At 41.9% G+C, this 27,191-nt stretch overlaps 1 protein-coding gene and 1 long non-coding RNA gene across 5 annotated transcripts in view; one reads left to right on the top strand and one right to left on the bottom strand.

The window, feature by feature from the left end:
• Positions 1-24,524, bottom strand: part of magixa (MAGI family member, X-linked a) — a 65,684-nt gene extending 41,160 nt beyond the window's left edge. Inside the window, exon 1 of the mRNA XM_085394182.1 lies at positions 24,014-24,524. The gene's annotated coding sequence lies outside the window, so the exon portion shown is untranslated. The remainder of the gene's footprint in view (positions 1-24,013) is intronic.
• LOC146645839 (uncharacterized) lies at positions 14,901-26,738 on the top strand. 4 transcript variants are annotated; one of them, XR_014909097.1, is made up of 6 exons: positions 14,901-15,173; positions 15,252-15,427; positions 22,630-22,675; positions 26,058-26,210; positions 26,383-26,500; positions 26,604-26,738. It is a non-coding gene; the product is annotated as an uncharacterized LOC146645839 (long non-coding RNA). The 4 variants fall into 4 exon arrangements; XR_014909094.1 differs by having other exon boundaries at positions 26,383-26,450; positions 26,604-26,735; XR_014909096.1 differs by having other exon boundaries at positions 26,383-26,496; positions 26,604-26,699.
• The last annotated feature ends 453 nt before the right edge of the window (positions 26,739-27,191 follow it).

The following is a 27,191-nucleotide window of genomic DNA, read 5'->3' as shown; positions in this document are numbered from 1 at the left end:
TTACTCATAGTCAGATTTTTGTCAGGTAGTTATTTTAGGTACAAAAACAAAATGTTTTGTTTGAGTTTTCTTCAGAGAATAATTCATAAGTAGGAGATTATTCCTGGGTTGGAACGCTGAAGGTAAATCAGGGTAAGACACACCCTTAGTTAGTTACAAATCCCACATAAATGTCATATTTTTTCTTACATCTGTATGCTGATTTCTTGTAACAGCATCTTTCTGTTGTCAGTAATTAAAATATTTTTGATCCTATTTCTAATGTCTCTTATAGAATATCTTCTCTCTGTCCTTGACCCAAGCATTGCAAATTATGGGTGGGTGGGTCATCTTATTTGGTTTATCTACTTTTTGGCTCTGTGAGCGAACTCGTCGGGCCAGGACTCTGCAGTCTATTTACACCTACAGGCCAGTGGACTCTCTTTCAAGGATGAGGATGTAACATCCTGGACAGGGAGGAACGCTGGTTTGAACACGGAGTCAAAGAGGAGATTTATGTGAAAAGGGAAAGACCATCTCTGAATCGAGGAGGGGGCCTAAGGGTACATCTGTCACCATCTTACAATGCTGTGATTGCAGTCATTCCCCAACTCTCTGTGAATGGTTCTCATGGCCATTGATCAGTGGCGTTTGATCAATGGCCATGACAATTTGCATATTAATGATGAAGGAACTGACCTCTCAGCCCTTTGTTCCTGTAGGCTGGTTTCAGTCATTATGCAAATGTACTGTTTATAAGATTGGAGAAACCTGAGTGACGAAACGTTTCTCCCACTGAAAACGCTTCGTCCAGATGAACAGAATCAACTTTTTGGGATTTGATTGTAATTATTTGTTTACTACAAAACAATATCAATGAATTAACAAAGAGAAAGCGCATTCTGTCACGTCCCTTGGTTTCAGAGCCAGGGTTTTGAGTTTTGGGGCTCTGGGGTTTCTTTAGTTTGGTACTTTTGGTTTTCTTTGGATTAAGGTTATGTGTCTGCATTGTTGGAATTTAGTGTTGTGTTATTTCTTAGTGTTTGCGTGTCATGTTTATTGCCTGATACCTTATATAAGTGCTGTATGCTATAATTTCATGCCTTCTGTTCTGGAGATCCTTGTGTTTATTTAGTAAATTCCCCTTTGTGTTCTTCTATTCTTGACTTTTGTCTTTGTATTTCTGTCTCCCTTGTGTTCTTCGTTCAGCTGTGTCTTGCTTTATTTTGGTAACTGTTGCCATCTGTGTCTTCTGTTCTGATTACTTCCCCCTGCCTCATTTTGTTTATAACCTTATAAACTTACTCCTCAATATCTTCTGTGTTCAGTATTGTATCAGTTCAATGCAATTTTATCTATATAGCACCAAATCATAGCAACGGCTACCTCACGGTCCTAAAATAAAAATACAGGGAAAAGAAAATCGTCTGCATTAGCCATGTGTTCCCACCTCAGTATTCCAGGTGTCCAAGCCTACATAGAGCTTTCTGGTTCTGTATATTTTCATATTTATATTTAAAAATATAAGATCCGTTTCAGCTTGATTCCTGCCTCCAGTGTGCTGCATGACTCTAAATGTAGAAAAACCACCAATATTCTGGTTGGACAACTGGACAAACTCTGTATGTCTGCTGTCATGCTGGCTGTATCTATACCTGTCATGTACTGTGTGTGGCAGGCAGCAATGGTGGACCCAAAGTGCAGACTAAACTCAGATGTATTGCTACACAGTAGAAAAATAGACTTAAACTGGAACTATTAACAAGGCTGAAACAGGCAGCACACACAACATGGAACCAGGGAGATCGCAACACAGACCAAGGAAAACACAGAGGGAGCAATCAGGGAATGGGAGACAGGAGGGAAACACAGCTGGGACAAATCAGAGCTAATGAGACAAACTGGACAGGGACTATCAAAATAAGACAGGACTGAACAGACTGAACTCAAGACACGCAAGCTTAACACTCGAGACTGGAGGAATGAAACCGAGACGAGAGTCACAAAACACAAGACACGGCTAGAGGGAGGTAAACATAATTACTGACAGCAAACAACCTAACATAAACCACTCAGAGAACCTAAACTTAGAATATACCTTTAACCCTTCAGACAAAGAAAACTAGAACATAATGAAATAAACAAACTCAAAGAACCAAAGACACAAAACACCGGGTCGACGACCCAGGCACCCTAACAATGATTCTATTAAAAGTCAGCAAAAACATGACAATCAACACAAAGCACCATCCTATAAACATGAAATGAAAGCATCAGATGTGTGTGCTCTTCCTGTGTCACGCTGCCTAAAGGAGAAGAAGTTTTAAACTGGAAGTTTTTTCCACTTTATAGCAAAATAATCACAGATATTTGATTTTGTCTTCTTTTTCTCAACGGTCAAGTGTAGGTGTTGTGAGAAGGAGAGTGGGTGGCATTGGAATTGGCAATCAGCAATGAAACTAACTAATAAGCAGTCATGAATTATTAATCAGTTTGATTATTAATTTTATTGCATTTGTTCCTTCAAGTCAGTTTAATATCATGTTGATAACTGAAGCATGGTCAGAGTCATATGCAGCTGTGTAGGCTTCCTATGCTTAAAGCAGCTCGTGTGTCGAAAAGCCCGCTGTCTCCGTGCGAGCTGAACGAGGATGTGTGGAGGTTGGTGGTGAAGGAACTCATTTGAGAGAACAAATTACTAATTTGATCCTTAATTCCTTCTGCTGTCCTCTGCCTGCAGTTTCGGAGTGTGATGTTCTGTGTGAGTGGATTAATATTCAGCAGGTCATATGTATGTCAGTCACTCACTGAGATCCTTGAAGTGCAGGGATGTGAGGATGCTCGCTTCGCTGTGGCCTCGTTTCCTTTTCTTTGTGTCTAACTGTATGTAACCCATTTTCATCCTGTCTGTGTGTGCATGTGTGTGTGTGTGTGCGTGCATGCGTGTGTGCGTGTAGATGCTGACTGACATTTCAGTGTCTCTAATGAGGCTGGAGATCTTCTGGCTCTGCACTTTAAAACTAGCCATGACAGTGAAAAACAGTCCTAATATTCAAACAGGAGAAGAAATGTCTCGGGAAAAAAATCACCTCCAGTTAAAAATGTGTCAGCTCAAATAGATCCACAGCATTTGTGCAAAACAGGAAATATCTGCACACTCTTTGGCTCCAAAAATAATTGAATTCATTCAATACTGTTCTTACAAAGCCATGTTTGAATTCAGCAGGACCTTCTTCAGAGAAAAGAAAGATTCTTTTGCAGGAGCACTCAGCAGTTCAACTCTCTCATCTGTCGCCAACAGGTAGAAGGAGAAAGAGACAGCACTGTTTTTCATTATCAAACTCTGAAAGTGCTTCTTTAGTTACAAACAATAGCATAGAGATTTTTTTTTTTTTTTTTTTAAAAAAGCCTCCTCGTGTATGGGCAGAAATCTGTGCCATCAGAAACTGAATTTGAATGAGTTCAATTTGAATTTGAATTGCTCAGATTGAATCTGAATTGTAACTTGAATAAATGCTTTTCAAAACTGAATTTGAATTAGTCTAATTTGAAATTGAATTTATGGTTTGAAAATGATCATCACTAAATTGAAATAGAATTTTATATTTTGAAAATTAATTGATTTGCTTTGAAACTGCATTTTATCCTTTAAAAATTCAGCTCTCGAATAATTTCAGATTCACTTCTCACCATTCAATTTCAGTTCCAAAATTCAGTTTTTTGGAACTTACATCCGGTTCCGGTTCAAGCGCAGATTAATAGAACTACGTTTTACTAGCGGACCGAAAGTGTTACTGATGGGAATCTACGGCGTCTTGAGCTGAATTAAGACTCCAGAAGTCATTCGTCATGTCGAATGACCAGCGGATAAACTCTCAGGTTGGTAATAAATGTATTACATGTATAAGAACAAGCGTCATGTTAACAAATGATAGCCGTAACTTTTATGCTTATTGAAGCTGCTAGCTAAAAACGCTAATTTAGCGTAGTTTGCCCTGGATTCAGCTTTGACAAACAAATATGATCGACTGTTTCTAGTAGAATTCCAAAGTTGTCATCTTGTACCCTGTCAGAGTACCCCCTCTGTATGCTTGCAGAGACCCCTACAGTAGGGAAACATGCAAAACGGTGCCCAAACCTTTGTATTTTAGCTTTATTTATGTCTTACACAGCATCCCAACTCTTTAGCTAACTTAATAACTTTAGCTAAAGTGAATAGTTAGTCTAATTCATTAGTGCAGCATTACTGGGTCACCTCTGTTTGAAGTGATATACAACTATCAGTGTTTAACTACCATAATAATTCTTAGGGTACTGAGTGCATGCTTAATTAGATTTTTTTTTAAAAGCATACTGCTCCATTACTATGTTTGACAGGCTGAAGTTATCGGGTCACCTCCTAAATCGACCATCTTTTACAGGTGTTTTGTGCCAGAAATGGAGTGTCCACTGAAGACTGAAGATACTGAATCTCTACGCCTTGCCATCCATCCCTCTTGTGCCTTCATCTAGACAAGAGACATTAACTTAACCACTCTCATATGCTCTGTACCTACATCACCTTCCCTGACAGTCGTAGCTTGGCTCATCTGAGGGTGAAATTATAAGAATGTGTTATTTTGCAAAGTGCTCTCTAGGGTTCCTAAATAAAATATGGCGTTGAGGTCATTTCTTTTGAATTAATCCCTTCTTCTGAAATATAAGAACCTCTCCTGGTTTTAATGGCACTTTGGATTTCCTTACTTTCTGTTCCACTTCCAAACCCAAATAGATGCGACAAGCTGACACAGTAACATGGAAGAGGGAAAGAAGTTGGAAAGGACTACTACAAATAAACCCAATGCCTAACAATGAAAAATATAAAATAAGAACAATAATAATAATAAAGATAAAAGATGAAGTAACAAGTTTTTAGTTTTGTTTATTCCAAATGATCATCCAGATGTCTGTGACATGTGATGACAAACACCATAATGGAAGGCCTTAGTCATCACATGCTTAAACTCATCATATATTTTTGCATATGCTGAACAGGCAGTCAGACATGCTGTAACTGTGGGGTAGAAAACTGCATGAACACTATACGGCAGGGGTCTCAAACTCCAGTCCTCGAGGGCATGGAAAAGTTGCATGACTCCAGTCCACCCTTGAGGACTGGAGTTTGAGACCCCTGTCATATGGAATTTGACAGGTGTGATTGAACTGCATGAAGACTCTGAAGTTTCTCTTCTCTTCTGGCAGGACAGGAATGTGGCCTTGTCTTGTGAGCCACTGTAAGGATGTACTTAGAGTAGAACTGGACTGTCACCGGCCTCAGGCTCTTCACCCTTTTCAAAGACAAAGCAGTCATTTAAATAAAATATTAGATATTGTTTACCTGTAAATGCACAAAGTAAATTTTGAAATGTAATTATTGTCAAGAGTGAACAAGCACTGATAATGTAATCTACAGCTGTGGCCAAACGTTTAGAGAATGAGAAGTGTTGTTTGCTTATTTACAAAGTTTGCTGTTTCAGTGATAGTTGTATATCATATTATATCACTTCAAACAGAGGTGATCCAGTAATGCTGCACTAATGAATTAGACTAACTATTCACGTTAGCTAAAGTTATTAAGTTAGCTAAAGTTATTAAGTTAGCTAAAGAGTTGGGATGCTGTGTAAGACATAAATAAAGCTAAAATACAAAGGTTTGGGCACCGTTTTGCATGTTTCCCTACTGTAGGGGTCTCTGCAAGCATACAGAGGGGGTACTCTGAGAGGGTCCAAGATGACAACTTTGGAATTCTACTAGAAACAGTCGATCATTCATATTTGTTGTCAAAGCTGAATTCAGGGCAAACTACGCTAAATTAGCGTTTTTAGCTAACAGCTACAATAAGCATAAAAGTTACCTTACGGCTATCATTTGTTAACATGACGCATGTTCTTATACATGTAATACATTTATTACCAACCTGAGAGTTTATCCGCTGGTCATTCGACATGACGAATGACTTCTGAAGTCTTAATTCAGCTCAAGACGCCGTAGATTCCCATCAGTAACACTTTCGGTCCGCTAGTAAAACGTAGTTCTATTAATCTGCGCTTGAACCGGAACCGGATGTAAGTTCCAAAAAACTGAATTTTGGAACTGAAATTGAATTGTAGAACTGAAACTGAATGGTGAGAAGTGAAACTGAAATTATTCGAGAGCTGAATTTTTAAAGGATAAAATGCAGTTTCAAAGCAAATCAATTAATTTTCAAAATATAAAATACAATTTCAATTTAGTGATGATCATTTTCAAACCATAAATTCAATTTCAAATTAGACTAATTCAAATTCAGTTTTCAAAAACATTTATTCAAGTTACAATTCAGATTCAATCTGAGCAATTCAAATTCAAATTTAACTTATTCAAATTCAGTTTCTGATGGCACAGATTTCTGCCCATACTCGTGGCCCCAAAATTGGAACATCCCTGTGAATTTATGCATAATTACACTTGTATGAACAAAAATGTACGATAGCCTGCAGATCTCACAGATTCCCAGCAGTAAGCAGCTGTTTACAGGCTGTGAAATCTAAATTTTCCTGTGCCGGAAACAAAAACAAACCCTTAGTGACACTGAAGCTGTTCTAAAAAGCTTTACAAACCTTTATTAAAGTGACCTTTTGACCTGTGTTAGCTGGAACAGGCCCCAAGATCTCCGTAACACAGATATGGCCGCGCAGGCCTAGAGACCAGTTGGCAACGTCCCAAACAACCATTCAGTGAATGGTTGTTATGTGAAATTAGGCACACCTCTTTGTAGTGCTGCACCAAAACACTTCTTATGATTGTTTTGGCTGCTGGCAGATTTCCAGCATCACCCACAGTCTGCATGGAAAATGTCTGACTTGTCTGAAAACCACTTGGTAACTACTTGCTGATTGGTTGTGAAACTGTGAAGTGTGCCGCAAACCAGAAATGGAGAAACTTACGGTAAGTTTAACAAGTAAAAGTTGCAACTTTTTAAATGTTTCGGTAACGCACTACCAGGTGAACATTCACCCTTTCCAGTTTGTGCTGCACTTTTTCAGGTTTCACTTTCACTTGGTGAGTTGTTGGCATTGACAGGGAGTCACAGCAGGCTCAAGGCCTGTGAGACTGAGGCCTCAGAAGTTACATAAATGGATCCAGCCCTCTAAAGCAGGGAACTCCAGGCCTCGAGGGCTGGTGTCATGAAGGTTTTAGATCTCACCCTGGGCCAACACACCTGAATCAAATGATGAGTTCATTACCGGGCCTCTGGAGAACTTCAAGACATGCTGAGGAGGTCATTTAGCCATTTATATGAGCTGTTGGACCAAGAACACATCTGAAACCTGCAGGACACCAGAACATGAGGCCTGGAGTTCCCCACCCCTGCTCTAAGGCCCAGTGGCTGAACTCCGAGGGTTTCCCAGAAATTCCATTTTAACCTCCTAAGACCTGAACTCTTTCATGGCATGCATTTTTTATTTTTCTTTGCTATATGGGCTGATTGGGACCTGATGAATGTAAAAACAAAGAATTACCAGATTTTTATTTTTACCTAATTTTTGTTTCTGAGAAAAATGAGATCAACATATAAGGACATTCATTTTAAATTTTGATAGAACAGTGGCAGTATAATGTCCTCGTAAGTCGATATCAGGCCCTTGTAGAGTAAAATTAGGTATTTTGGTCAAGACAACCCAAAATATGATGTTCACATATGTGGACGCCAGGTCGTAGGAGGTTAATGCCCCTCATGTCCTGAAAAACTAGCAGTAATAGCTATGAATAGCCATTAACCTGAAAAATAAGGAAAAAGAGCAGACGTTTTTGGTGCAACCTCATCCACCTCCAAGAGGCATGGAGAACAATGTTAGTGTTTCACTATCTTAATTGTGGCCCTCATCAGAGACACCAACAAACGCTGCTGGTTTCTCACAAAAATCGCATGAGCACTCAGGTATCAAAAACCCGCTGGAGAGCTGGATGGCATCCATGTTTGGACGGTGGAAAGGTTTGGCTATGTCAGCAATGTTTTCATTCGCTACACTTTTAGGGATACTGCTCACCTGTGGTTGTTGTATCATTCCCTGTGTCAAAGGATTGTTGGTAAAGATAATGGCTAGGGCTGCGGACCCTGGACGGGTGGATTCAATCTACTTGATGAACTTGGAAGCCAGAATGTGGGCCGAGGAGTGATACAACCCGAGGTGTGGTGACATTCCTTTTTGGAATGTCAAAAGAGGGAATGTGGAGATACAGAAATTCTTTTATTGCTGCCATATAATCTGCATAATTATAATTGCATTGATAACATTCTTTACAGCATTATTTCATCTAATAATATTTCTCACAGTATTGATATTGCATTAAAGTTGTTTATTGAAGATGTTCATTTGAGGATCCTTCCACTATGTTAACAGAAGTATTTCATACACATTGCATATCTGCGCTTATTTCGAGTTGATGTTCGGTTCATTAAGGGTCTTAAGCTTCACTGGCGTGACTGTCCAGGTGATACATGCTGAGGGAAACTAGAACATAGAAGGATAACTGCAATGCATGCTCACAGTACATATAACACATATAATCTAGGAATGTGTCAGGCCTGCGGCCTTAACTCATTTGGTGTCTCACTATATTTTAGTCTACTTGGCAACAGATGACCAGAGTCAATAATTAGCCCCAGAGACCCTGAGGGCTTGAAGTTTATTACCTTGTATGGAAGGTGTTATAGAAAAGAGAAGTTCTATGTCTGTTTATAGGCATTAAAGATGTACCATTAACTGTGACTAATGTCTGGAACCTATTTTAATCTGTAATTGACGCCATGGGGGGGCGTGTACCCCACTGCTTTATAAGTGTCCACAACATGTATTTTTGTCAGAAGACATAGGCTGATGTTTTCTCCTGTGTGTTAATAAACTCATCGTTTGATTGCACTTCTCTGGGGCCTCCGTGGTTTGTCTCACTGCTCTACATTGATTGATTTCGCAACACTGTGTAGGCTTCCTGTGAGTTTCACAGCGTTTTCTTCTTCGCCTTCTCCGCCTTCTCCGGCGCAGTGATGTGTCTCAGTGGGGACGACTTATCAGCAACAGACGACTCCGCTTGAGATGAAAGCCGTTTTCTCAGGTCTCTCCACTCTCATCTCAAACACATCATTCATAACTCAGAATCTTTCACTCCACTGGGAGTTGTAGTCTTTAACATCAAAGCTCTGTAGTTCTTCTAGGAAACGGGTTGGAGTTATAGAAGCACTGAATGAGACTCTTCTTCAAAGTGCAGAGCGAGCAGTTAGTCAGCAGACTCAGAGTTAAAGTCGCTGGGCTGCTGGAGCAAGCTCTGCTCGTATTTCCCTCCTCTCGCTGGTGTTTTTATGTAGCCTGACTAAATAAATCCACATTCTGCTCCCAGATTTGGGGAGAATTAGAAAACAGCTGTTATTACTGTCATTTTATATCAGCCTGTGAGCTTCAGATAAGTTAATCATCTCATTATCTCAGCTGTTTTCTGATAATCGGAATCAACCAGACAAAAAAAACGTTGTTCTCACAACAAATAGGGAAAATTATCCCATTATCCCACAATAACAGGATGAAATGAAGTTCTAAAATTATTGCAGCTGCTTTTTTTCAATGCAAATTCAAAATCCCAAACCATAATTAACATTATTGTTCCCTTCTTATCTCATTTAAACTTGCAATAATAATGGCATTAAATTGTATCGGTTCACTAATTAACCCTTTAGTTCTTAGTGTCACCTGGTGTTTTCACATAAGTTCATCAGGGAAAAAAACAGTTTTCTAAAGATACAATTTCCTCATAACAAAGCTAAAGATCCTAAACCCCACCTTTGCTCACGAGTGCTGAATGGTGACCAAAAGAATGAGACTGCAGTTAAAAGCATTGGAAATGAGCATCCTTCCTCATATGGGGAGTAAGTCACAGCAGGATACCTACTGGGCGTGAGGTGTTTGAGGAATGTCCAACTGGGCGGAGAGAACAAGCGGTGGACTCGGGACACGCTGGAGAGATTATACCTCTCGGCTGGCTTGGATTTGCCTCGGAGTCCCGCCTGTAGAGCTGGACATGTTGCAAAGGGATGGGGAGGTCTGGGCTGCTGTCCCCAAATAAAAAGTAAAAAATGGATGGATAGATGGATGTTCAGCAGTCTGTAAGCTGTAAAGCACCATCCATCCATCCTTTTATCCATTTTGTTAACAGTTTATCCAACTCAGAGTCACAGGGTAGACTAACATGTCTAATAGAAAGAGACCCTGCCACCTTCACCCACACCCACGACTAATTTACAATTACCAGTTGACCTAAACAAGTTATTTGGACCATGAGAGAAAACTCAGAAACGTCACACAGGCACAAACTCTGGTTTGACCTCAGTAGGACTCAAGCTTTTCTTATTGCATCACGTGTTGGAGAACAAAAGCTCTGCTATGCAGTGTTTCTGATAATGGCCACTTCTCAAATATAGGGAGAGAAAATAAAATCCACTTTCTGTTCATGAGCTGTGTCTGTGTAACCATGGTAACATGCAAGCACATCAGCTTCACCAGCAGCTCTCTGCTGTGCTTATGTCAGTCCTAAAGGGGACCGATTCTGCTGCTTTCCAGCTTTGTGTTTTTAGTCCAGGGCTCTTCTCGAGTTGTTCTGCATGATTCACAGTTCAAATTCTCATTCATCTTAAACTGGACCCTTTCAGTTCACCCGATGTCCCAAACAGCTGTTTAAGCTCCCGCCCCTTTAATGGTACCAACTGTAAATAAAGGGCAGGTGAGGATTGAGGACAGGTGTTGCAGTCAATCTGACCACAAACTGTGGCTAAAACGGCTGCAATGCAGTTCCTGTCACACCCAGCAGAGAGCACAGCATTCAGGAAGAAAAGAGAAAAACAAGCAAGCACCAATTAACCTAACAGCATGTCTGTCTGAGAACATACAAACTCAAAAGCCACCAACTGACCAACAAGTCTGAACCCAGAACCCTTCTGCAGTAAGGACACACAACTGAACCCTACATCCTGTGGCTCTGCATTGGTTAATACAACAAAACATGAAAATAGTATTCAGGCCATCCCGAACAAAGGAAAACCTTTCATTTTGACAGATTTTAAGAAATGCAGTGTTCCTGTTCATGTATGAGAATAGTTTGTAGTGACCTGGGGGCGTTTGGACCTCTAACAAACTGACAGCTACACTGTCTCATCAGATTTCACAGCGTGAATCAGTTAATTAATAGCCGAGAGCAGAAGTTTCTGTTAAAGCTGCACTGAATGCAAACATTCAGAGCGATGTGTTTCTGCATCCAGCCAGCAGGGAAGAGGTCAGAGGTCGCTGCACGCCGGGGAGCATGAATGTTTGTTAGCTCCCGCGCTGTGACGCTGAGCAGCTCTGACAGCAGCTGTCGCTCTGGATCTGTAGCTACTGATGACATCATGGAAGACAGGACGGCCTTTTGGATGATGTCATAAGAGGGCCATCGCTGTGGAGACAGCCAACGTGAATCTACCTACTCAAACGCCGCCTCTCCAACAGGTTAAAGGAAGTAGCAGCTACTCTCCACAGGATGATGACCATGAATGCTGACTAAGAGCTCTGATCGGGTAACAGCTCCTCATCCTTCCAGAAGCAAAAATTGTAAAATCTAAAACCAGAAGAAGAAACATCCATGAAATCAGCTGATTGTTCGCAGTGATCAGCTGGAGTTGGATCAGATGGGCTGAGTCAGACTGCAGAGACGCTGCTGCTGCTGAAACTCACAGCCACCTCACTGTTTCCAGAAAACACAGCTGATTATTCTGAAACAGAAACCAGCAGAGCTCAGACCTATCAATCAGAACCATCAGCTCAGACTCCAGGAAAAAGGCAGGAGCCGTGCAGAGATTAGACGGATCCCAACACTGAAGTGACAGGGACTCTGGAGAGTGCTGCTCATCTGGCAGACGCTTTGATTCAGAGACGTCTGAAAACGTGTTTGTTTTTCCTCCTTTATTAGTTTCACTGACAAAAAATGTTCAAAGAGCCACAAATACCTGACGACAGCAGCAGTGCAGCATGCACAAATCATCACTAGCAAGGCAACGCTGTTGCATGATAGGTTAAAGACTTCTGGGAGTCATTGCCTGCAAAGGATTCGCTATTTATAATTATGTTCATTTGATCAATTACATTTACGCTCATATAAAAATGTTCACAGCTCCTCAGTGGTCTCAAATTAAAGCTGAGACTCTGAAGTGTGCAGGAATTTCCAGACCTTTACTAACCTGATGTAACATGTTGTCCTTACATTGTCAATCACACTTAATTTTTACTAAAAAAAAAGAATAGTTAGTAGCATGTGCACTTATAGACCTATAGAGGCACGCTGCTGTTAAAACTGATGCACTGGTAATTTGAAGAAGACCCGTTCTGATCACTTACAGTTCTATATTTTTATTCTGAGACTCCACTAGAGTAGCTCAAAAAAACACCCATCCTTATTTATGTTATGCTGACTTTCACAGACTGATCCAAACATAACAGAAGTGCTGGGAGCACTGCAGATGACCTTAGAGGGAAGGGCAGCCAAATTTAAATCAAGTACGGCTTTTTGCTTTTTACAGGCACGGTAGCTGAAGTTTTTGGCCACACCTCATACTCTGTGCTGAATTATATTCGGCATTGCTGATGGTATTTTAGTGGCATCCAAGTATCTAGCAAAATGTATTCTATCTACATCGTGATATAAATTTCATGAGAATTTAGCTGCTGTGTTCAACACTTGAGTCGAGTAGACTTTAGCCGATTACAGGTCTCTTGGCTGTTAACCTCCCCCGGATGGCTGGGAGCCTTGTTAATGGTGAAAAATCCAGCACCTAAAGGTGGTCTCTAAACAGTGGCAACAACTGCCCAACACTGGAAAAACGTGGCAACGAAAGGATGATGGACCAAGTAGCAACCTCCAGGGAAGTGACTGCAGTTCCTCTGATGGCCACTTCAATTAATCCAGTCAGATTCCTACATTAAAGCAATAAAGAGCATTTTAATGCTTTTTAATTAAAACCTAAAATGCTTTTTAATGGTCCAAGAAGAAAAATGGCTCTACAGATACTTTCTCACTCATAATAGCTGTGCTGTTATATTTTTAATGTATTTCAGCCATGTGAATTCTGGTAAGGATTAAAAATAGGAGCATGGCTGCTTTGAGGTTTGCTGACACATGAACCTGTTGATGATGTTCATGATGTTGGCGTGCTTTGGAGCCATTTGAATGTAACTACCTGACAAACAATACCATTGGCGCCATCAGGCATAATCTTGTAGGTACAGATTTTTTAACACTGTTTTGAAAATTCAGTCTTTGCAATAGTTAACAGCAGATCTTGGATCTTAGGATTTTTTTCTTTGGCTAATGTGTTTGATCTGCGCTGTGTCTGAATCATCTCATGCTGTGATCCAAACACATTTGCAGAAGGATAATTGCTGTTAAACTCATTTTCAAGTTAACATTTTGGGTGCTTAATCAGCAGTCTGGAGATGTTGGGTTTTGTTTATTTTTTCTGTAAACAAGCAAACAAGAAGCTGGCAAGTGACTAAAAGCAAACAAAAACATCTTTTAATTATTTTGCTTTTCTGTAAAACAAACAAGTCAGAGTTTGTAACGCAGCGAAGTCTCGGGACGGATTCAGCCAATCGGATACGAAGCCGGGAACATAGAAATCAGATTTGTGAAGAAGACGACAATGACTGACAACAGACTGAGTGGACAGTCACTGATGAACAGCTATCGTGAAACTAAGTGCAGGAATCCTGGTGGGCTACACTTTTATTAGGGCTACATATTGTACAATGAGGTTTTATGAACATGTGACTCATCATGTGACTTTTACTTGGCTGCCATTTTGGACGTGTCCCAATCATAGTGACAATGTAAGATCAAGTGAATAAAGCCCCAGTTACACAAGCTCAGAGACTGGCCAGTGACCATCTGGCAGCCACCTGTCGCTAGGGGAAAATGCGTATTCCCCCAGTCAGCTGGCAGAAACCTCTGTGGTCTTAGTTTGAATAGAAATGATGGACATGTCCACAAACACTGTCCAGCTACTCTGAGCTGTAGTGAGCTGTAAAAAGTGAAACACAAACTGGACACAGAGACCGTTTCCTTCAAGGTAAAAGTTGTGCCTTATGAAACATGTTGGCTGTCGGCTTTTAATTTGAAGGTGAATCCTCGCCATTTCCACTTTGGGTTACACTTTTTCTTACTCCTACTCTGGTACTTGTTAAGTACTTTCAGACAAACATGGAAAAACAACAGGCAACCAAAGCAATCACTAGGAGATTTTTGGCTTCTTTGCAACTTCTTTCACCGAGCAACCTCAAGGAACCACTGCCAACCATTTGGTGAATACCCATTTTTGCTAGCAACCAGTGGTTGTATCCACATCCAATATGGCAAACAACTTTTAAGTAATGTACACATGACATCACATGAGAAATCTCAACGGTTGTTGTGTTACAATGTTGTGTTTAGCTGGCTTATTAATCTGTTGTTTATCCATTAGCAGATAGATGGATGCATCTTGCTAACTGAGCTTTGCTAACATTAGCGGATAACCTCACTACTCTCCACCCTTGTTTCGAGTCGTGGTTCTAAACAGATGATGTTCAAAACCACAGTGTCTGCATTCATGTTGTATACATTCTGAACAAGTATGGCAATAATATTCTCAGCATGCTGTTCTTCAGCTGGAAAGCTAAGCTGCTAACTTTACAGTAGCACTGGTAGGGATGGGTATCGAAACCCGGTTCTTGTTGAAAACCGGTTCCCACTCTTTCAATTCCTTGGAATAGTTTGCCACTTTTTGCAAACGATTCCCTTATTGATTCCAGTCGCCCCGAATGACGTCACCACGTTGCGGAGCGTCATTTACCTGGCAGGAAACACGGCGCCTAAGCGGCTCAAACGCTAAAAAGTTTGGTCATACTTTACGAGAACGGATGACAACAGGGAAACTTGCAATATTTGCAAAGTAGATATTTCATTTAAGGGAGGAAACACTACGAATATGCAAAAGCATTTGCTCACAAAACACACGATGACCTAAATGAATGTCGTGTTTTTAATTCCGCTCCAGACTCGTGAATCTCAACCCAGCAGCAGCGGTAACGTTTGCACGTCGTCTCCCGTTAATGCGGCAGGTAAATAATCAACTAACAGTGCATATTATGTTAGCGCGATCTGCCTTATTACAAAACCTGCCATTACTGTGCATTTAGGTGACCATGATGGGACAGACAGACAGACTCTGGCTAGCTCAGACGCTGGCAGTTCTCGCTGCAGTCTACCGGTAGCGTCTCCTTTCAGGCCAGGATAGACGAATGTCACCGAGCAGTGACTCAGTTTGTGGTCAAAGGCTTGCACCCATTTGCCGCAGCAGATGCCCCGATTTTCAGTAAGTGAATGTGTTTAATTGTAGGCAGGGACATTACTGGATATTCTTGTGTAATTGCTACAGAATAATTTATGTTATACTTTGTTATTGCTACAGAAGAATATTTATTTTATTATTTTACATCCGTAGGCTGTGGATCTCTTAAGATCTCACTGTTGGGTTTGTAAGGCCATGTTACTCCTAAATTTCTATCTTGTTCAAAGAGAAGATATAAAACAAAGTTCTAAGCTAATCGACCTTAGTGTTCTCCTTTTTAAAAAGAATCGATAAGAGAATCGAATCGTTAAACAGAATCGAAAATGGAATCGGAATCGTGAAAATCTTATCAATACCCATTCCTAAGCACTGGGCTGCAGTATGCAATACATCAAACCCCTGCACTGACTCACTGGTGTTTCCAGATTTCTGCCCGCCGCAGCTTTAATCTGCACGCTGTGAAATGAAACTGTGCAGCGAAGCTTCCTCGACATTTATTATCCGTTCAGCTGTTTAGCTCTCTGGTACGATGAAAGTTTGAGCCTCAGACTCGTCGAGCCTCCGGACTCATTAGGACTGTGATGATCGTAATCGTGTTAATATTTCATCCTGTGAACACAGCTGGCACTGCTCTTCGGTCCACTCCTCTGTTTGCTCGGTCGTTTTCTGTGTTGACTCGGCTCTGTTGTTCTGTTGCATTTCTGCTACGTTTGTTCATGAGTTCAGTAATCTGTCACCTGCTGGAGCCCTGGATAAATATTAACCCGAGGGCAACACCTTGCCTGCTCTCACCTCACACACTTCAAACACTCTTCTCTGCTGGCTTCATAAAGCTGTTCTCTCTTAACCCCACTACCTCATTTTACATTCCTCTTTTAATACTTTTGGAGGAAAGTTTAATGACTTCAGGTGAGGCAGACACTTGAGTCATTAACATATGAATGAACGAACCTTTATTGGCATTGCACAGATTACAATGGAATTCTGTGACTGACCTTCATGGTGCAAGAGGGAAAACTGAGAAACAGAGTGATGAACCCTTCTGAAAAAAAATATGTAAAACACATTATTTGTTGTACAAAGTTTACATAATAAGTTACATATTCTATACTTATGGGAAAGTAATAAAGAAAAGTAATAATCTGTATTTAATATTTGAAACTGCAGCAACCAAAGACTTCTGCAACTCAGTACAAGATTGAAAGTACAGCAACACCTGTGATGCAGATGACTGACGATCAATAAAATAAGCCGTATAGAGCTATGCATGGGAGAAAACTGATGACATGCACAACAGAGAATTCAATTTAGTTCTGAGAGTGTTTTCTCCTTTTTATTTTATATCACTATACAGCACCAGTGCAGCGAGTCTATAGAATCATATTTCTGTGCACTAGTGCAAAGACAAGACCAGGGTAGAAAAAACACACTAATCAAATTCAGCAGAAAAATGTCACTCAGCCTTCCTCCATGTACATCAATGCCATTATGTAACTGCAGCGTTCACACCCATAGTTAAAACTCCATCATCCAAGTCCCAAAGCAGTGTGCACAGAAGACCACCAACAACCTCTGCAACCAAACCAACCACTCAAACAGCAAAACCCAGAACTGCTGTAAACACAAATGTCATATTTCTGACAGAGCTGTGCTGAAAGATGTTTTCGGGCTTCAATGCTCACGAGAAGAGTCAATAATCAAAGTCTGTTTGAAATTTCCAACCATTCTTCATCCATACTGCCAATCTAATTCAAGGTTGCTGGAGCTGGAGCTTATCCCAGCTTTCATAGCGTGAAAGGCAGGGTACACCCTGGACACGTTGCCAGACTATCACATAGAGACAGGCAATCATTTAGGGGGAAGGAGAGGACCCACGCAGACATGAAAAGAACAGAAGCTCCACACAGAAGGGCTTCGGCTGGTCGGGGGCTTCAAACCCAGGACCTCATGACCTTTAATTTTCACTGACAGAACCACCCATCTCATGAGTTACAGGCTGAGCTAGGGCTGAGCGATATGGCCTAAAATCCATATCGCGGTATAATTTGAAGCATGTGCGGTAACGATATAGTCTTTTCTTCTGTATACCGTATTTTCCGCACTATAAGGCACACTTAAAATCCTTTAATTTTCTCAAAAATTGACAGTGCGCCTTATAATCGGATACACCTTATGTATGAATTCTGGTTGTGCTTACTGACCTCAAACTGATTTTATGTGGCACATGGCGCTCAAAAATCTGTCAAAAATGTTTTAGTACGACTTTGGTAAAGTACGAAGCCGCACCACTTGATGGATTGTCGGAGCATTACGGCTACCGTAGTCAGGAGCCCAAAACTCTGTCCGCTTCAGGTCCCAAAGTCAAATGAACTCTGCGGCATCACTAAGAGTTAAAAACTGTCTAAATTCTTTCATCTTTAATAAAATGATCAGCGTTGCTGCTTTACCAGGTGTAACAATTAAGTTTAACATCCAGGCATCCATGAAAACAGAATTTATTAAATTTAACGGCGTTAGAAGTTAGCAGGAAGTTAGCTCGCTAGTTTCCACCTAAAAATGATATTGCATGTTCTGACTCAGAGATTTCTGAAAAAAATAAAACGTACAGCTCTGCTATCACTTCCAACATAAATGAAGACAGAAAACTAAACAGCAGTGACGTTTGTAGGGTTACTGAAGTTGGACTAGCTGGTGCTACGTGATCGCTAGCAACACAGCTACATTAGCATAACAAACATAGTGAAGCTGGAGGATGAAGCCAACTTTTTTCCACTCGATAAAAGTTAATGTGAGGGTTAGGAACAAATGCAATCGCATGGCAGGATGCTGTAAATGGACCAAACTTCAGTCAGGAGAACAACTGAGATAATCCATCCACAATATGAGGTTAGTCATTAATATACTGCAACAACATGGGAACAGAGCAGCTGCGAGAGAATTCAACATTAATGAATCAATGGTAAGGAAGTGGAGGAAGCGCAGTTTTTGGCTTTCCTCATATTCTAAAAAATGTTTCATCTCTTCGCTAATATTGTCGCCCGGCATAATTTGCAGATGATATTGTTTGTAGCCGCTGCGATGCTTTCGACCAAAACAGGTGCAGCATGATGACACCACCAACATGCGCTATCGTGATAGAGCGGTATAGTCAAAATCTCTACCGCTGGCCAAATTTATATCGTTTCTACCATATACCGTTTATACCGCCCACCCCTACGGCTGAGCTGTGATTTTTGGCTGCATTTATATTTCTCTAAGAGAAAGAAGCAGCAGACGGTCTCTTGCATTTTATCACACTGAAGCCATGCTGCTTCTTTAAAAAAATGCACAGACTGTCATGGTCCGCGGCCCGGCGTCTGAGGTGCTGATGGGATGCCCACTCCCGTGGGCGTGGCCGCTGACTCCACACCTGCATCCCATCCCAGGCGATCACCAGGTGGACCATTTAATCCTGCCCAGCCTGCTGCTCCACGCCAGTCCGTAATCGTCCTTCAGCGGTAACGCACACCTACGGGAAAGTCCTTAGGCAATCCTATCCGTGTGAACTAGTACTAACTCTGCCTTGTATACCCAGATCACTGCTCGGCGTGTTTTGAGTCACCAGCCTGTCCACCTGCCTGTCCAGAATTTGGATCACGATCAACCCCAGCCGCCTTGCCCTTTCTGGAGCTTCTCCCCACGGACCCTCACCCCTCCCTCCGGTTCCCTTGGCCCCGCTATCATCCCTCCCACGGTCCCGCTCTCGGCGTTTCCTGCGCGATTCTTCTCCCGGTCCCTCGGTTTCTCTGGTTCCGTGCGTTTTCTCCCTTCTACTCTCCCGGGACACTCTCAGTTATAATAAAGTTTATTTTTTCTCTCGTACCGCTGTGTGTGTGTTCTGCTCCTGGGTCCAGCTTGTGTGTTGAACTTCGGTCCTTGACACAGACACAACATCGGGCTGGTTTCTGGAACATAACAATGAGTTTAGTTGACTCAGATGGCCTCAACAGTCACCAGATCTCAGTCAAACAGACCATTTCAAAAGATGCTGCGCACAAATCTGCACCAGCTGCATGATTCTGTGACGTCAACATGGAGCTAAATCTTTGAGAAATGTTTCAAGCATCTGTTTAAAATTCTGCCTCTGAGAATTTCATGCAACTGCAAAAGATTTGCCTTTCTCACCAAGTTTCTCCAGCTCCACCCTCTCAGCACAAACAAAAGGAACAGTTTAAAAAAAAAGATTGATATTGTTAAAAAGCAAGACAGGAACTCTGGGGCAAAGTCTAGAGTTGTTCCTAATTAAGTGGCATCATTAAGAGGTTCCTGTCCATCAACATATTTGTGTGTGACCCGGTCGAAACCGAGGCACAGTGATGAAGATCAAACATTTAAACCTTGACAACAACTTCAGCTTGAATCCACAAATCCATGTTTATAATGAGCTGCACGAAAATATCTCCAGTCTTCATCCTGCTGTGAAAGACAGGAAGCACGACACATGCTAGCTCAATCAATCGATCAATTTCTCATCAGATATGGTTCCCAAGTGTTTCTAAAAACAGACGAGCACAGAGGAAAACATTGAGAAAAGGTTTACTGAGGATACAGGTGTTCCTATTGAGAAGCCTCATCAGCTCCTGAAGGCTAGAAAGAAATATACCTCTGACGTACGTCACGTCTTTTACTAAAGTGCATATAAAAAGGCTGCTGAGACTTTTCAGAGTCCTTTTCAGAGGCTAAAAATCCCTGAACCAGCTCTATAAGCCATTTTCACACATGCACTGTAGCCCTGAAGTCTTCTAGACATCATCTGATGGAGGTGAAAATGAGAACAAAAAGGCCTGATGCAGTTGGATTGGACATTAAAGAGTCTTTTACCTGCCAGGTCCCCATTGCACCAATGTAACAGCAGCAGCAGGTAATAGTCCGCTGCACTGAACGAGCATCATGTCTGCTTCCTTATGTGTGATTTACACAGGCAGCTTCCTCGTTTAAACCATACACAGCATTTCCATCCGAATCAGAATAGTTCCCCCTGTTTTCTACATATTAAAAAAGATCAAATGTCGAACATTGTTCTAGAATAACACTCTGGACACGGCCATGTGACGTCATGTGTGCAAAAGACTTCAGAAACAGGCATTAATTAAACATGTGAGGCTGAGAGAATGCTTCAAGAGACACTTGAAAACCTCGGCTCTCAAACAAACAGGACAGAGATGGTCGCCAGTGTCCCCGAACGGTAGTGGAGGGTGGTGTGGGGGTGGGCAGGGGGGGGTCTATATAATCTTTATTTTTAGTAACGTTTTTCATTTTTATTTTTCAGGCTCGGCTTCATTTATTAGTCATCCATTCTCACATGCCCATTTCAAAAAACAAACATCAGATATGCATAATGCAACATAGTGCCAAAAACAAAATTACTTCCACTTCATGTAAGACATAAAAGCCGATTTCTTTGTCTCCGTGACGGCGGCTGGAGCAAAGCCATGTTGATCTGCTGGGCTATAAACCTTCCTTCATAACGGGAAAAAGTGAAACTCGCCCTGCCAGAGGTGTAAGTTGTAAAATAAAAATCACACCAGCTGTAACTGTCATCTGTACGCTGGGTTAAGCCTGGCTGATCTGAATGGGTGAACTCCTGTTAAAACAAAAGCCCATGTGTATGTATATATATATATATATATATATATATATATATATATATATATATATATATATATATATATATATATATATATATATATATTAGGGGTGCAACGATACTCGTATCGATATTGAACCGTTCGATACAGTGCTTTCGGTTCGGTACGCATATGTATTGAACAATACAAATTTTGTAATTTATTTTATCAACTTTCCTTCTGACGATGCTGTCTGTGTTGAGCGCTCTGTGAATCTGCGTTCGACTACGCCGCCTAGGCTGCACTGTCGAGCGCAGATCCACTGAGCGTTCAACACAGACAGCATTGCCAGAAGGAAGAGCGCAGGGCAAGCTAGCGAGACAGAAGTTAAGCTCTCCTTTTATTTATTTTGGTTTTCATGTGACGTATGACCCTGAAGGTAAGCGCGTCAAGGACTAAAGTAAAACAGTATGTTGGATGTGCCACGCAATGCTCAATTACATGGGTGGGAACTAGTGTGTTAGCGCAGTTAGCTCGTTAACGTGTTGGCCGTCTAGCCCCATGCAGGGGTAGCTCGTTAACGGAGATTTGCCGTGTTGTGGCGTTAACGTCATTTCAACGAGATTAACGCTGACAGGACTAGGCGTCACCCGTCACTATGGCAACATAAACAAAACATAACTGTACAAACAGAACCCCGAACAGCCCTGACCCGCTACAATATGCTGCTGAGAATATAGCCCAGAAGAAGTGTATAGTATAGCTTTTATTTTGGGAAGAGCCATTTCTCTGTAATAAACTCTCTTTTCCAAAGATGAGTGATTCCTCAATCAGATTCATTTTTTTAATTACTTTTGTTTCAGCAACATTAAATTTAAAAACTGTACTTTTGAGTTAAAATATATATTTATAAGTTTAATAAATGACAAAAAGGCATGAACATTTTTTTTGTATCGAAAAAATATCGAACCGTGACACCAAAGTATCGAACCAAACCGAACCGTGAATTTTGTGTATCGTTGCACCCCTAACACACACACACATACATATATATATATATATATATATATATATATATATACATACACATGGGCTTTTGTTTTAACCTTTATCTTTACTATTTTGTTTTATTTTGATCTATAAAGTTTATGATCCGCATGTTTGATTTGGCCTAAATATTATGCCGGATGCGCTTCCCGACACCCTGTCCATTTACCCGGGCTTGGGAGTGACATTTTCATTAGTTTCCCATATTTTTGTGTTTTTTCATTACCTTGAGCTGATCTATAATCGCATGTTTGATAAAGTGTAGGGATAAGTGATCCAACCGTATATTTGGACTGGATGTCAGTTTGATCTGTTCATTCATTCTTAACAGTTCAACACAAAACACAAACTAATCAAATTCAGTAGGAAAATGTCACTCAGCCTTCCTCTGTGCACATGAACCATGCATTATCTGATTGCAAAGACAGATAATGAGACAATCACGCATGCATGCTCGCGCCTGCATCCACCTCAAACTTAACCTGAACATGCATGTCTTTGGACTGTGGGAGGGGCTGAATTGACGGGTGGATGCAGGCAGAGTAACCCTGATTAATATTGTTTCACTTTCAGTCGCATCGGGTCAGGTGTCTGTGAGGAATGAACACGGTGAAAGCAGGTAAGGGAGACACCTGTACATACAGTAAAGACTCTCACACTGAGCTGAAATCAAAGCAACGCAAATAAATTATGTCAACAACGGGAATACATCTTTAATTTTATTTTACAAAGCAAAGTTTAAATCCAGCCTAAAAAGCACCACATGATGATCGTGGATGAAAATGCATTGGTATCTGCATCTGTGATCGATTCATTAATACCATTAACCCTACATTTAAGTCCAGTTTTGTTATTTTCCAGCACCAAACCTCAGGCCCTCCACACTGTGACCCCACAGAAAAACGCTGGAGCACACTTTTCTTCTTGGACCAGAGCGCGAGCACTGAAAATGGAAAAGAGCTGACTGATGGCAGTTTTATCCAGTGTGGAGACATTTCCATTCTGCGCAGTTTGAAACGTTTAACTGCTTCTCTGTTTAGCTGCTCCTTCAGCAGAGTGTCCTAGAGCTGGCTGCCAGATACACCCCCCACTTTACCCCCTTTTATCACTCTTCATCAGAACAGCTCAGATTAAAAGCATCCTCACAGCTCTGCAGCATCCAGCAACACTCCACGCATTACATACATAAACACACCATCACCCACAATCTGATACTACAACCAGCTCCTCCTCCCTGACAACACACCCTGTCCTCTCCACTACAATGATAACAAAACCCAAAACGTTATTTTCCCTCAGGTCTCCTCCTAATCTCTCCATCCTTGGCAGTAAATCAGCTTCAGGTTAAAACACCTTCTGCAGTGTGGAGTGTTTTACACAACAACTCCTCCTCCTCCTCCTTAATGTACTCTTCATCACCCCACTGTACCCCTCTCCTCCTGTATGTATACACCTCTTCCTCTTACTCCTGCTGCCATTCATGACAAACGGTCAGAGCAGACAAAGAGCGGCTTCTATAGCGCAGACCCAGCTGCTTGTCACCATGTAAACACACACACACACACACAGTGTCACCCGTCCACTCACACTGATCCCAAACCAGCTGTTACTTTACACTCGCAGTTCTGATTTTACACGGTGCCACACACACACACACACACACACACACACACACACACACACACACACACACACACACACATAAAGACGTGGTGCTGATGGAGGATGCGACCGACAGCCCGCTACCCCTGAGCCCGGACAGTAGGCTGCATGGGTCGGCTGTGGATCTGCTGACAGCGCCGTTTGTACCTGCAAGAGGAACAAAATGAAAAAAACAGAAACCGCTCCGACAAACCGGGTTTCTCGGTCAAAACGGCCGAGCGCACACATGCACGCGCGCGCCCCGGAGCCGAGCAAATAAAAGCCAAACCGGGACCCCCCTCTGCTGTTCCGTTACCTTCATAATTCCTGCCGAGTCCCCCTCCGGTTCTCCGCTCCGGTTTAAATCCTCTCCGGGCTTTTAGCGTATTGATCGCTCCCTCGGTGCTGCTGCCGCTGCTGCTGCTGCGTGCATGCGCGAGGAGCGTGCGCGCCGAGAGAGAGAGAGTGAGTGAGAGAGAGAGGGGGGGGCGTGTGCACGATCTCCACTGCAGGTAAAAATGCAAAGCGCTGAAAGGTGGAAGACCACACACACACTGTTACACAGAAACACTGAGCGCAACGTACACGTGTCTTTCTGTATGACTGAGTGTGTGTGCGTGTGTGATGCCCGCAGGTAACTGTGCAGCAGCAGCAGCAGCAGCACCAGCTTAATGGGGCTTTTACTACACTGTGAAAGCAATGACAAGTTAATGTCTCTCTACCGCCCTCCCTCTCTCTCCTCACACACAGCGGAAAGAGAGGTCTGATGATAATGTGTAAGGGGTGGTGGTGGTGGTGGGGGGGAGCTCCACCTTCAGAGGGAGGAGTCTGCGTGATGTGTGGGGGGTGTGGTTGGGGCAATAGGCTGACATCAGCGAGTGTGAGTATCTGTGTGTATTGTTAATGTGTGTGTGTGTGTGTGTGTGTGTGCTCTTGTGTTCGTGATATTGTGAGGACATCAGTTTGCGTACTCACGTTGTGGGGACTCTGCTCCCTCTGGGGGACAAAACCAAAACCTCATTATGTAATTCATCACATTTCAGTACTCACACTGGGTTTGAGGTTACAGGAACATGACTCTGTGTGTGTGTGTGTGTGTGTGTGTGTGTGTGTGTGTGTGTGTGTGTGTGTGTGTGTGTGTGTGTGTGTGTGTGTGTGAGCCATAGCTATAAACTGATAGTTCTGTGCAACACTGCAGGGGCCCGACTATGCCCACAGGGTTCAAATGCTTAACAGGCAGTTTATCCTCGCCATTGTCGTCCTTGCGAACAGAGGCTCGCGCCAAAAATGACATCACAACTGCTTGTCGTGCACCTCTATTAACCTGCCACATGCAGTGCAGCATCGGCCTCTGTGTGTATTTTCAGCTATATGAGCACGGGAGGACAGAGATTCAGAGACGTTACAGAGGAAGATACAACAGCTGGAGAAAACGAAATGCACTGCTGTGAACTTTGGAAAAACTCTTTGTTTCCTTTTTCAAATTCTCCTTTTCCTTTTTTCTGCATTTAGTGGAAGGTTTCAGCTCTAGGAGTATAAATGGTTGTGGATTATGTTGATGATAGAAACAGATACAAAGAGATGTAAAACAACAAAAACGACTCACAAGTTGACACAAAGTGACGCATACTTCACAAAGTTTATTCATCACAGCAATGTTAAGTAAGGACCTCAGTTCAAAGCTTGGCTCTTCTGGTGTGCTTGCTGCAGGTTGCTCCTCCACTTTTGACTGCAGAGTTCCTGATGTCCTTCAGGTCTGTAGATACGTCTTCATGCTAAAGAGAAATAAAAAAGATCCTCACACAGAGAAACACCGGACAACACATAGTTTCAAACTCTGCCTTTAGTAAAACATACACCTTGTGTATGTTTTATCCATTCATCCATCCATCTTGTATCGCATATGAGGGTCTGGATTTATTGCTTATAATTAGAGGTGTTTTATTTTGTAATTCCTCTTCTTTTGTTCTGTTTCTTGCCAGTTTTCTTCCTCTCCTGCTCTCTATCAGTCACTTGCTCACCTGAGTGGATATGTGGTTAACTGGCTGAGTAGGTTTTACATCTGTCCATCTGTTTGTTCCTGGGTTATTTGTTATTTGTTTCCTGTTGTTTCTTTTTTATTTTCTAAGTACTGATTTTTGACTCAGGCCAAGGCAACATGTATTACTCCTATGTGAGTCTCTGATTGGATAATATTGTCACTGGTCATGGTCACTGTGATCCATCATCCGTGATTAAGTGCGCTCGAAACGTCACATTTACTACTAGATGCAATAAACGAGGAAACTAGATTTCTGTAGTGTGTAAATGGTTAATTCTCTTCGTTGTCTGTATTTGTATGACCTTTGAAATGTCCTCAGACTCCTGCGTCTTGACTCCAGCCGACACCCTGGTTTATGACAATGATCAGGCCAGAGAATGGACTCAGCAGACTCAGACCTATTCAACACTCCCTCGTTCTCAGAGAGGCTCAGCTGGGCAGCTACAACACATCTCTGGACAGCTATTTCGAGGTGTGTTCAGTTCTTCAGTTTCCCAGTCTGTCCGTTCTCCACCTGTCATGGTCCTCCAGTCTTCCCCTGCTGACTCCGTCTTTCTGTCGTTCTCTCCTCTTTGATGCTCTCTCTCTCTGTCTGTGTATATGAAAGCATGTTTGTGAACAATTAAAACACCTTTGTGTTTCAGGGGCGGGGTCTCTTCTGGATTCCTGCACTTTGGTCCTGCACACCTGAAAGTGATGAACTCACCTGTTGGTAATCACCTGATTCTCTGGCTACGAAAGACCAAGTCAGACCTTGAGTTGGTGCCTGATTGTTGAACTATCACTATCACTGCTTCCTTCAACATGTGTGTTTGCGCTGTTTCACTCCATTAACATTGCTTACATTTCTTTCTCTTCTCTGCAGAAACCTGGAGGTGGATCCGAGAGAGATTGTTGTGGAGAAAGGAAACTCTGGATTAACCTGTTGGAGCTTTGAACTTCGCTACTTGGAAACCCTTTCTGTCTCAAGTCTAGTCTCTGACTTTCTTGTAAATAAACCTATTCAACTTTTGTTCAGAGTCCTGTGTCGTGAGTCCAACACAAACCCTAGTTTATGACAGAGACACCCAGAAGACCAAAGTAAAAGAACATACACCAGCCAGCACATTGACAGTTTTCCTGTCATCTCCTTACCACTGCAAACTCATCACTTCACTACTCTACTCCCACTTATGAACATGATGCTTTTGAACTCCCACTTCAGTTTTCGAGTCATCCACAAGCTCGGAAAGAGCAATCTGGCTGAGACTCCTCATGACCTCAGACTTGCAGGAGAGTGTGCTGCTCATTCTGACCAAAATAAAAGAATAAATCTGCAGTCAGATTCCTCACCGCTGCGAGCGAGTGTAAAACTTACTATTATATCTGCTAAACATCACATAATGTCTTTACATGTCTTTAAAAGAAGGAGACTTCAGCATTTTTAAAATAAATGAAAATGTGTAATTTAAAT

Source organism: Rhamphochromis longiceps, linkage group LG20 (assembly GCF_057381845.1).
Source record: "Rhamphochromis longiceps isolate RC_006_pf linkage group LG20, R_longiceps_female_GT1.1, whole genome shotgun sequence".
Classification (NCBI taxonomy): Eukaryota; Metazoa; Chordata; class Actinopteri; order Cichliformes; family Cichlidae; genus Rhamphochromis; species Rhamphochromis longiceps.
This window is presented reverse-complemented; position numbering and strand designations above follow the sequence as displayed.